The sequence below is a fragment of the Xiphophorus couchianus genome, chromosome 7 (genome assembly GCF_001444195.1).
Source record: "Xiphophorus couchianus chromosome 7, X_couchianus-1.0, whole genome shotgun sequence".
Lineage (NCBI taxonomy): Eukaryota > Metazoa > Chordata > Actinopteri > Cyprinodontiformes > Poeciliidae > Xiphophorus > Xiphophorus couchianus.
The window spans coordinates 33116835-33129120 of record NC_040234.1 but is presented as its reverse complement, the minus strand read 5'-3'; the positions used below and the strand labels follow the sequence as shown (position 1 = coordinate 33129120).

The 12286-nt window shown below is 39.8% G+C and overlaps 1 protein-coding gene and 1 long non-coding RNA gene across 3 annotated transcripts in view; one reads left to right on the top strand and one right to left on the bottom strand.

Annotated features, from left to right (window-relative positions):
• Positions 1-2562, bottom strand: part of ttn.2 (titin, tandem duplicate 2) — a 219604-nt gene extending 217042 nt beyond the window's left edge. Inside the window, exon 1 of the mRNA XM_028024223.1 lies at positions 2318-2562. The gene's annotated coding sequence lies outside the window, so the exon portion shown is untranslated. The remainder of the gene's footprint in view (positions 1-2317) is intronic.
• A 3657-nt stretch (positions 2563-6219) lies between these two features.
• LOC114148785 (uncharacterized) lies at positions 6220-12233 on the top strand. 2 transcript variants are annotated; one of them, XR_003596338.1, is made up of 4 exons: positions 6220-7943; positions 8072-8220; positions 8372-8509; positions 8687-12233. It is a non-coding gene; the product is annotated as an uncharacterized LOC114148785 (long non-coding RNA). The 2 variants fall into 2 exon arrangements; XR_003596337.1 differs by having other exon boundaries at positions 8372-8517.
• Positions 12234-12286: the final 53 nt, after the last annotated feature.

Sequence of the window (12286 nt, the reverse complement as noted above, 5' to 3'; positions counted from 1 at the left end):
ACTGTGGGCTGGAAATAGGAAACAATCCTGATTTAACAGGAACACTGAAAACCGCCACATGGCTGGAAAATAACGGATGGATGGATGGTTATGTATGTGGAGAATGGATGGATGGATGGGTGGGTGGGTGGATGGATGGATGGATGGATGGATGGATGGATGGATGGATGGATGGATGGATGTTCAACACACTGACATCTCTGCCAATCTGGACATCTTTGGTCCAGATTGGCTTGTTTTTCAAATTCTTGGTTCTGATTCATCCAGTTCTGAAGGTTCCCAGTCTACACACTTCCATTAATTTCTGAATGAATGTTATATTGTTCTGTTTGGACCTGGATGGTTCTGCTCATCCCTGAATGTTCCTGTTTGGACCTCAGCAGCTTCCGTCAGATTCTAATTACCATTTTTTGGTCAATTCTGGGTAAATTAACCCAGTCTAAATCTGATTGGACCAGTGCTTTTCTGTCTGGTTTTGTTATATAGACATCAGTTAATTTGTTCTTTTAAACCAATTTGACCCAATTAATCTTCAATTGGATATTGATACCTGCCCAAATTTTCATTTTGATGCATCCTGATATGAGTTTAGTCTGATAATTTCAAGAATTCTTTCCTTTTCTGGTAATTTTGCTTAGTTTTAATGTTTTATAATCAAAACCAAGTATTTTAATTCTTATGTGAGCTGCTTGTTTCCGTCTTATTCTGTTACTTTAGAGGAACTGGTTCCTGCTGGGCTGAACGCAGGAAAAAGGTCTTGTTATAAGTAAAAGAATCTGCCAATATTTTCAAAAATATTGACTTAAAATCAGCGTGTTTATCATGCTTACTTTTAAGTTACTTTTGTCCTATTTCAAGTGTATTAATTATCTGAACTAGAAACTAGATAAAAATTTTGTTTCTGCCTTTTAATATAGCCATTTTACATGTTTAAACATCAAAAATACATTTTTATTTGTTTTATACTATTTTATTTATGTTTTACGTAAACACTCTGCCCCCTACAGGTCATAACCAGCAAGTGGATCAGGAGTTTGCCACAATCAGATTTTAAAACATTATAAACAAGTAAACATTTGGTTCTGAATGTTCTGCTCGATCTGAGTTTCGACTGTCTATAATTAAACCTGAGTAATTATGAAGCCTTTCTCTTTTTAACTGTGACATTTGAAGCTGTTATTGTTGTGATATGAGTGTATTCCCCTTAGTAAATCAGAACATCAAAAACAAGCCCTGAGTTTCAGCAGAAACAAAACACTTTTCTCATCACAAAGCAGCAAATTTCAGTTTGTTATTGAACCCCGCAGTGATCATTCCGACCACATAATCATCAGATTTTCATTTGAAAATAGGAAACTGAACATATTTGTTGAGTTTTGGAGTGAAATAAGCCTTTTTCTTTAAAATAAACCACATTGAGCAGATGAACACAGCCTAAAACCCAGAATCATCCACTTTACAGGATGAAGCTTCAGGGATCTACAAACATCATGTGGACCAAAATTGTCAATTCAAAAGTTCTTCCAGGCACTTAAAATCTTAAGATATTTGCACTGGTCTAATTACCAGTGCAAATATCTTATTAGACAAACTAACTTACAAGTAACCATTTAGCAAGATAGAGGAGCTTGTTTTAAGTCAATAATACTTGAATACTAGTTCCACTGGCAGATTATTTCACCGATAGCATGGAAAAATATCTTGTTATATGTGAAATATTCTGCCAGTGGAACTAGAACTTTTTCATCAATATTAAGGAATTATTGACTTAAAACAAACTCCTATTTTGCAGAAACGTAACTTTTAAGTTAGTTTTGTCTTATTTCTAGTGTACTAAAATGTTTCCACTAGGAACTACACTAAAAGTAGTTTTAGTGTAAACTAAAATTTTGCACAAATTCAGCTCAAGGGCCACAATTGGCCCCCGGGCCATACTTTGTGAACACCCCAGAGGAAAACCTATCAGACAGAAACTTTGTGGTTGGATCATCAGAAGGACTCCTGCAGCTGCTGCTTTCCAAAATAAGAGCCTCAGTGAGGTGTTGCTTCTGTCAATCAGCCCAGTCTGAACTGAGGGGGGGGTCCAGGTGCTATAAATACCCCTTCCAGCCCCCGGAGTTGACTGACAGCCACCATGTGGGGCACATATCTGAGAGCTGATAGCCCTGTTGCTGATTCCCTTAAAAAGCCATCAGCCTCTGGGACGCTCAGCAGCTATTCTGAGCGGTCTGCATCACCTCCAGGAGCAAGTGGTAGAAACCTTCATGGCTTCCAAAAACCCAAAATCCGTCCCAACAACTAAAACTCTGCCGCTCACCTGTCAGAGCAAGGATGCCTGGGGGGCCCACGGCAGGGCGCGGTGCAGGAAATCTAAAATCTTTATCCAGAAACGGGTCAGAAAGTCCAGAAGAGCAGCTGAGCGGCGCAGGAAGCCCTCAGAAAAAAACAAAACTACAGGCCAGCGCCGTGTAGTTCTGTTTTTCCTCCTGACAGCAGTCCCTCCAGCCGAGGCGTCCGGGCCGGGAACGCTGACTCTGCTCAGGGCTGCCCACCGACCGCCGGGGGCTTTATACGCCACTGACATCATGCGGGGAGAGGCCTCTGATTGGTCGGAGCCGCAGGGGATCCTGGGAGAGACGGACACTTTATACTAGTCATTGCAGCAGCTGCTGCTTGGAAATCAAGAGATCAGTTCAAGAGAAATCTGCTTCATTCAGATGAATTAGGGATCTATGGAGGAGGACTTATTTTGAATTCAGAAGATTCTCAGAATTCTGACTTTAATTTCAGAAGATCAGTCAGAATCTTGAGATTAAAGTCAGAATTCTGAAGAATTGCTGTCTTGAAGTATGTGGATGAAACATTGACTAGAATGTGCAAATAATGTTCTAATAACTTAACCTCCTGTTTGAGTTGTAATGCTCTTGTTTTAGAAGGAACAATTTCTTGTCAGCGCAAAGGCAAGTTAACAACAATCAAAAGACAGAACATAAGTTGTAAAGGAGCTTATAAAATGTATCTTATTTGTAGCTTTCTTGATAGAGACAAAATATATGTTTATGATGTAAATAAGTACTTGCTCGTGATTTAAAGTATGCATTTGTTTAATTATATCCCAAAAATAAAGCTAATTTACATTGTGAACCTTACTGCGGTTCACATTGTGTAGTATTAGTTGTACTACTACAACTAATACTACATTTAAGTTGTAGTATGCTACAACTGATATGGCTTTACTTGATTATAATAATACCTTTGTTTCTTTATCAACTATTTGCCTAATCATCTCCACTGCAATGGTCTATTAAAGGACTTTCTGACAAACTAGAACAGTGATCTTCAGAAACACAATCAAACACTAACAACGGTCGTATGTGTCATTTTAAAATTGAATTTGTGGTATTTTAATGAAGGGTGATATAAAAAATGACCAAAACAGACAAATAAGAAAATGGAATCACGGACAAAACTCACTGGTTTTTGATCTACGTGACCGCTTACTGAACGCACCAGGTTGCAGGTTTAACGAAACTTGGCTGTTAGCAGTTAGCTTGATCTGGAGCAGGCTAGCGTAACTGAATAAATCGCCATGGTAACGTTTGAGTTGTCTCTTTTGTGAAACCAGTTTGAGGCTTAATTAAACCAGGACATCCGGAAATTGCTTTGTCCGCTTTGATACTTTGTGTTCTGAGGCACCTTTGAAACACTGAGGCACGAAAATACCGACTATTATGAAGAAAAAAATATATAACAATACCTTATGAAGTTTGTTTGTGTTGGTGCGTGAGGGAGTGGCTGCTGGCGTACGTGCAGTGTGGATGACCAGTAATGGTGTCGTATTCCGGTTCGTGAAGGTTGGGACCGCGAAGTGCTCCCCCTGCTGGTTAACAGGAGGATAGCCAAACAGGAGCCATAGTGCGTCACCAGAAAAAGCAGATTAAGTCAGATATCCGAATAACAGAGGTGTCAAAAGTAATCACATTCTTTAATTAGTTACAGGTACAGATACTTGTATAAAAACATATTCTAGTAAAAGGGAAAGTACAGGTTGAAGAGTTTCACTCCAGTAAAAGTGAAATAGTACACGTTTTGAAATGTACTCAAGAAGTAAAAACTAATTTTCACCTTCAAGTCTAAAATACTTTAAAAGTACTAGCTGTGCGAGCTGTGGATTTTTTCCGTCATTATCTATTTTCGTCATGGAAATAATAAGGCATATATGAAAATATAAGGAGTAGAAACATCAGAACGAAATCACGAATGAAATTCATAATTTGAATTGAAATTAAATCCAAGCCAGACATTTAATTAAGATCTGTTGATTTATATTTGCATAAATGAATCAAAAATAAAGAACATGTACATTTTTAAATAAGCAATTTGTGAATAGACTGATATTTAAAGATGGTTCAAAAGACCTAGAATCTATGGAGTGTGAAGAGTTTTAATAAATCAATGTCATATTTACACAATTATTATATAGGTTATTGACATTTGGCACTCTTCACTCTCTATAAAAGTCAAAAATATAGGAGCAGCAGTTTAGCTTTAAAATTTTGCATTTTTCTAAAAACAAGCCACTTTATCCCTAATATAGTTTTAGGGATATATATTATAGTTTTAGGGATATATATATATATATACATATTTCACAGTTTCTTTGAATTCTAAAACTTAGAAGATAAACTGATTTGCTCCTTAAAAAGTTTACATTTTCAAAACTTAAAGTATTTTCTTCAGTCCCACATATAAAATATAAATATAACATTTTACAGTTTCTCAAAATTATTTTAAAAGTGTATTACGGATAGACTATGAATAAAACATAGTGCTACTAACCTCAGTTTTATTAAAGGTTGAGATTTGGACTGTTTTTTGTAGTTGAGCAGGTTTTACGGGTTTTACATTCTACTTAGCATAAACATTAGCCTGGAATCTGTCAAATTTGGCAACCATGCCGAACGGTGCCATGTTGGTTTTTTTTTATGAGCGTCAGGCGCATGCGCCATCCTGGATAGAAATATGACGCAGTTTCCACGTGAGCATTTAAAATACGACGCCGCTGGCAAGTGGCCGCATGGAGACATGAAACCAGCTTTCTGATATTCATCCATTCGGGAACCCGGATTGTCTTTCCTGTTCTCCTAAAACGCCCAGCCTGAATGACTCCAACCTTTTATGGATCTATCTGAAATTGTTTCTCCTGCTGAAGATGGGCGAGAGTGAATGAGTAGGCCACCTGAGCGCCATGTTTGAAATCGCTGAGTTTGTGATTCGGTGAGTTATTTTTCATAAATCTTATTCGAAGTTGTTTTGTCTCTGATAAAGTTATTAAAGCAATTGTATGTGTTTATTGAAGCATTTTTGTGCGTTTAAACAGAGCAGCAGAGGAGGACTCACCCAATCATGGCGTCTCAGCGTTGGTTTGTTTGGCTGCTGGCGTCCTTTAACTAAGGAGGAAAAAATGGCGTCTGGAACTAGTAGCAGATCGATTATGGATATACTAAGACTAAGATCTACAATGAAGCTGAGGATCGCTTCAAGCTGCCTGGGGGGTCCGCCCGACCCAACAAAGGTAGGTTCGATCAAGCACCTGTTCGATGGCGGGCCCAGAAGACTTCTCAGGGTAGGAGCTGGTGCTAGTTTGATGCTACCGCGTTTGACTTTTGCTGTGCTGGTTTAGTTTGATTCTCTGCTGAGAGTCTACAAACTGAGAAGGATTCAGCTGTTGAAAATCCTTCAGCTGCTGTGGTCATGTGACCTGTGATGTAACTAACATGTTTGAATCTGAAGTTTATGGTTGACGTGCAAGAAAGATGGCTGCCAAGGATTTGGCAAATACAGGTTAGAGGTTGCAGGCAGGGATTCAGTTTAGGCTTAGTAAATATTACTAAAATAAACCTTCATATTATACCTACATAGTGATAAACATACATACTTTTTTATTTTTTGTATCTATTTACGCAAACTATTTCAAAAACAGGGTCCATACTTTCATAATAAAATAACTCAAACAAATTTTATTTGCGTTGAACAATTTAAATTTACGTGAAAACCGATTATATTTTTGCGCCAAAACACTGCGCGGCCTTGCGATTTCATTTCTTCTGGACGAAGACTCAAGCAATTTCATTTCTTCTGGATGAAGACTCAAGCAATTTCATTTCTTCTGGATGAAGACTCAAGCAATTTCATTTCTTCTGGATGAAGACTCAAGCAATTTCATTTCTTCTGGACAAAGACTCAAACAATTTCATTTCTTCTGGATGACAACTTGCTGCCTCCGGCAAGTTCATTTCTTCCGGATGATGACGGTCAACAGAGATCTGCTGGAGCTGCAAGTTGGATGTCGCAGAGGCAATGTTCACACTATCTAATTCACCACCTCTTGTTTGCAGGTTTCAGCTGAAATTAACTTAATTTTCCTTCCAGAGATGATCCACTGGGACCTGTCTTTAAGTGTTTTTAACCCAGTTTTTCTCCTAGACTAAGCTGCCTGCTGACCCATTTGTTGCACCTAACATTTTCTTTCTCCCTTCAGCCTTTAAAATCATAATCATCCACCAAAGGAGCTTGTACTTCAACTAACTCTATTATTTCCTATAGAAAAACTCCTGGAGCAGCTCTTTTTCTTTCTCTGCTCTGTCCTTTCAAATTCCCCCGGGGGTAGTGACAGGTGACCTTTCATAATGAACCAACCTATGGTTCTGCTGGAGGTTTCTTCCTGTTAAAGGGAAGTTTTCCTCTCCACTGTCACTGCATGGATCCTTGGTATGATGCATACCAACTTCTTTTTTGGAAGTTCTTCCTGTTAAAGGGAAGTTTTTCCTCTCTACTGTCAACACATGCATCCTCTATATGAGGCATTGCTTTAGTTTTTATCTAACTCTTAACCACTATTTGATAAATGCAGTTTTTTTTTTTCTTGGCAAGTCTTCCTGTTAAAGGGAAGTTTTTTCTCTCTACTGTCCACACATGCATCCTCTATATGAGGCATTGCTTTAGTTTTTATCTAACTCTTAACCACTATTTGATAAATGCCGTTTTTTTTTTCTTGGGAAGTTTTTCATCTCCACCATCACCACATACATCCTTAGTATCGTGGTGGAGAATGGTTTTGAGCTCACGGTTGAGAATTTAAGGTCTTATCAACACCACATGGCGTACGGATGAAGAAGATGTAGAAGACTATCAACGGTTTTTGTTGATATGGAGACTGAAGACACCAGATTGCTTCAGACTGGTAGGTGGTATGGATATCAAGATGGTCGCTTTGGCGCAGGGCTCTAAACTCACCAGCAGGAAATGTGGTATGCTACTTGCTGTAGCCACTGCTCAAGGCTCTGAAGTCATCGGATGAGTTCAAGGAAATTGGTAGCGATGGAGTACAACGAAGCGGTGAATCCATTCCAGGTAAAATCCTTGTTACAGGAAAAACACGCTAGGCTATGTGAAAGGTAGGAGTTTGGCTCTTTGGTACAGCCGCCAGAACTGATCTTGTATTCCGAACAGCAGGCTAAAGGTGTGTGGAAAATGGGCCCGAGCGGTGGGCAAAGGTGTGTTGGGGAAAATGGGCCCGAGCGGCGGGCAAAGGTGTGTTTGTGTGGGAAATGGGCCTGAATGGCGGGCAAAGGTGTGTGGGGGAAAATGGGCCCGAGCAGCGGGCAAAGGTGTTTACGGGATCCAATTTAAAGGTCACTAAGAATTTAGCAATGACAAAAAACAAGACCAATGATCCATAGGGAAAAAGCCATTCAGACACCCTGACCAAACTCTCCCCGACTGCACCCGACCAGAGACAGAAAAGGGTTAGACCTGGTACCTGCACTTGTCATGTTGTCCTTCAGGAATCCTCCAGGATCATCTGGTTTTGGTGTCTGATTTCACTCCATCGCCCTCCCTGGCTCAACGGAATCAGCAGTCTTCCTCAAGAAATTCTGCAGGTATTTTGCTGTTTAAGTGATATTTACTTGTGGGTTTTTGGAAAGCGTCGATTCATTCTTAGTTGTTCATTGGTTTGACCTGAAACCTGCACCTGTTCTGTTGTCTTCCTGTCCTGTTGTCCTTCAAGAATCCTCCTGGATCATCTTGTTTTTGTCCCCGATATCGCCCTTCATCGCCGGCCCCCATTGACCAATGGAAAAAGGCCTTCATCGCCCACCCCTGCTGATGGATGACCCTACCATCGGAATCAGCAGTCTTCCCCAAAAAATGCTGCAGGTATTTTGCTGTTATTTAAATATTTACAAGTGTGTTTTTGAAAAGTGTCGATCCATTCTGAGTTGTTAAAGGGTTTGACCTAAACCATGCACCTGTCCTGTTGTTCAATAATCCTCCTCTATCATCTTGTTTTTGTCCCTGATATTGCCAGTCATTGTCCAACCATGGACCAGCGAAAAAGACCTTTATGGCCCCCCGCACCAACGGATGGAAAAGACCTTCATCGGCCCCGCCCACTGACTGATGACCTTGGTGACCCTACCACCGGACTTGGCAGGTTTTCTTCCAGGTGAGCAGGTAAGGCAGACTCTTCCTGATCTTTAAACTTTCTCAGCAGTCGTCCTCAAAAGTGCTGCAGGTATTTTGCTGCCATTTAAATATTTACATGTGAGATTTTGAAAAGTGTTTATTCAGAGTTGTTTAAAGGGTTTGACCTTAAACCTACACCCGTCCTGTTGTCCTTCAGGAATACTCCTGGATCATCTCGTTTTCTTCTCTGATTTCGCCCTTCATCGCCACCGCTGCCATTAATGGAACAGGCCTTCATCTCATCGCATCTGCATCATTCTTTTTTTTTTTTTTTTTTTTTTTTTGGACAATTTTGTTTAGAGACTTTTTGATTAATTTTTTATGGTGACTGTTAACTTTTTGTCTTCTCAGTTATTCTCTGTATAGAAGCTTCACTTGATTCTGACTGGCTTTGGTTCCTTCCTGGAGGAGGGCATTGGCTGACATGATGCTGCCATCACCTAACCGTTCCCACTCTCCTGCTGTTAACTTTTCACTTCCATGAACATCGAAAGTTCTCCCGATCAGTTGACCTTTTGCTGTGTCTCTGCTCTGTCTTTTCTCAGCTCCAGTCGGTTGTCGGCTGCTAGTACTGAGCCCGGTTCTAGTTCTGCTGGAGGTTTCTTCCTGTTGGAGGGGAGTTCTTCCTCGCCACTGTCGCTACATGCATTCGTGGTATGAGTGAGTGCTGTAGAGTCAACGACTCAACTCAAGTGATTTGCTGTCGCCTCCTACTGGTCCAGGAGGAGTGAATGCTGTGAGTAATGACTCCATGCAATCTGTTGAGTTTCCTTGTGGTACAAACCTTTTAAACTACTTTAATAATTAGCTGAGCTTATTGTACTGGTAACTAATACCAATTGGAATATGTGATTGGACTAAAATTATTCTGAAGTGCATTGAGATGACATCTGTTGTGAATTGGCGCTATATAAAATCGAACACTTAAACCAACAAATATGCCCCACCAACAACCAATATAAAAAAACACAAAAACCACTATAAAAACTGTTCAAAAACCAATACAAAACCCTAATTAACTAAACAAAAACCTCAAAAACCCTCAAAGAAATACAAAAATCCCCAAATAAAAACAGTTGAAAACCCCAAACCAACAACTAAACCTCCAATTAAACAGTAAAATGTTAATTCACAACAGTGTTGTCAAGGCATTTTACAAAGCCATTTCAATTCAGTCATAGATTACAGTTGATCCTACTTATTAATGTATTAGGTTCAGTTAATCATTAAAGTAGTTTAAAAAGTTTGTACCACAAGGAAATTCAACAGATTGCATGGAGTCATTACTCGCAGCATTCACTCCTCCTGGACCAGTAGGAGGCGACAGCAAATCACTTGAGTTGAGTCGTTGACTCTACAGCAATCACTCATACCACGAATGCATGTAGCGACAGTGGGGAGGAAGAACTCCCCTCCAGCAGGAAGAAACCTCCAGCAGAACTAGAACCGGGCTCAGTACTAGCAGCCGACAACCGACTGGAGCTGAGACAAGACAGAGCAGAGACACAGCAATAGGTCAACTGATCGGGAGAACTTTCGATGTTCATGGAAGTGAAACGTTAACAGCAGGAGAGTGGGAACGGTTCGGTGATGGCAGCATCATGTTAACAACCCATGCAAGGGCAGGAACCACAGCCAAGGGGATTTGTGTAAGCTAAAAGGTATACTGTTTTATCTATTTATGCATTTAACTTTTGTTTTTTGGTTAGTTGTTGTAGATATAAAGGCCTTAATGCCAGTATTGTCTATTTTTTTCTTTCCATTGTATTATTATGATATTTGTCCTTGTTAAAAATCCTTTGTGATGTTTGTTTAAAATAAAGTAGAAAAAGGCCTGTAAGGAAACAGAACCAAGTTGATTGAAGGGATCCATTTTAATACCGTCAGAACATTGATGAACAAACACCAAAGTGCCACCTTCAGGCCTCTCTCCAGATCAACTAAATAAATCTTTCTGGTTTTATTTTTCCCCTCCGTGGGCTGTCACCTTATCGTGGTGGAGGGGTTTGAGTGTCCCAGAGATCCTAGGAGCTGTCAGACTTCATGGCTCTGATTGGGTCGGGTCTGCAGGGCAAACAGCTCCTAGGTGAGGGATTGGACCAAGAGCAGCCCAAAGACAGCTTAGAACTATAGACAGAAGTCGGGGTTTCCCCCCCACCTGGCTATGGGTTGTTGGTTATTTTAAATGGTGATTCTTCCACACTGGTGACAGTGAAGGCAGGCTTGGCTAAAGGTTTATATTTGAGGCATTGAACTGGCTGTGAGGGTTATGAACTAATTGTGCTGTCCTTCAGTTGCCCTTTAGTTTCACATGCTGTAATTTCTGAATTATGCCTGCTTGTGCATCTCTGACTTTATGCAACATAATTTTTAACCCAAAAACACAGCAAGCTGCTGATGGATGACCCAGCATCCATTTTGACTTGAACTTAACAGTCTTCCTTAAGGAATGCTACAGGTATTTTGCTAGTAAGTGACATTTACAAGTGAATTTTTGAAAAGTGCCGATTTTATTCTCGGTAGTTAAAGGGTTTGACCTGAAATCTGCGTCTGTCCTGTTGTCTTTCTGTTCTTCTGGAATCCTCCTGGATCATCTTGTTTTTGTCTGATTTCTCCCTTCATCACTCCCTGCTGATTGACAAGCCTACCTTCAGGCTCGGCAGTCTTCCTTAAAAAATACTTCAGGTATTTTGCTGTTTAAGCAGCTTCTTTCTTCATGCCCAGTTGGGTTTTTCTTTTCATCAACAAAATGTCTGAAAATAATTAACGAGTTTCTGTTTGTTTTTATTTTGTTCTGTTGGTGGGAGAGTTTCATGTGTCCTGCAGCAGCTTGAGGCAATCAGACTCCGGTACAATCAGTAATGAGGCAAACGGATCGCTGGCTCATTGTTGCTACTCACTCATTGGAGGCGCTGCTGCTGGATGAGATTTGAGATTCAACGGCCTAAAAATGTCCTCACCTGATAAGTTTGAGTCACTGCATCAAACTGATCTTCCCAGAAGGAGAAGCTTACTGCATCTCCCCTCAGAGTTGTCTCATCAGGGACTTAACTCTGCTGTCCTTCAGAGAAGCTGCTTTCAGACCCAGATGGACCGCAAAACTACATCTGAATTCATCCTGGTTCCAATCATGACCATTTTGATTCTTTACAGGGATGTTCTCAGAATCTGTCTGAAATAAAAATGAATAAAACAGGAAATCCTATAAGGAGATTTGACATGATTTATTTGAGATGAAAGAAACGTTAAACATTGGGTTGTCTCCGATGTTTAATGTTGTCTGGTATCTTTAACATTGTCCCCCATTTTTTATTTTATCTTTGATGCTTAACGTTGTCCTTAATGTTTAAGGTTGTTTATTGGATTAGGCATGTTTTAACATTATCGCCAATGTTTAACGTAACAGGAAACTTTTCTGAAGATAAAATTTGGTATTGGGGCAACGTTAAACATCGCAGATACGATAAACATTGGCTTTAATGTTAAAGGATAACGGTAAGCATTGGAGATTAAATTTTTTAACAATCAGGGAGTCATCTGTTTTTTATATGGAAAACAATGTAAAATTGAGGGGGGGTTTTTTGTTAAGGAACACCGACACTGTTGTGCAGGCTTCCTCACTGCTTTATTCGTGGAAATGCTGCATTTCCATGATTTTGTTTAAACTAGCCTGTATAAACCAATAAAAAACATTGAGCCAAAAACTTGTCATTTTATTACTTTCAGGAGCACATTGAAATTTTTTCACAGCTTTTTT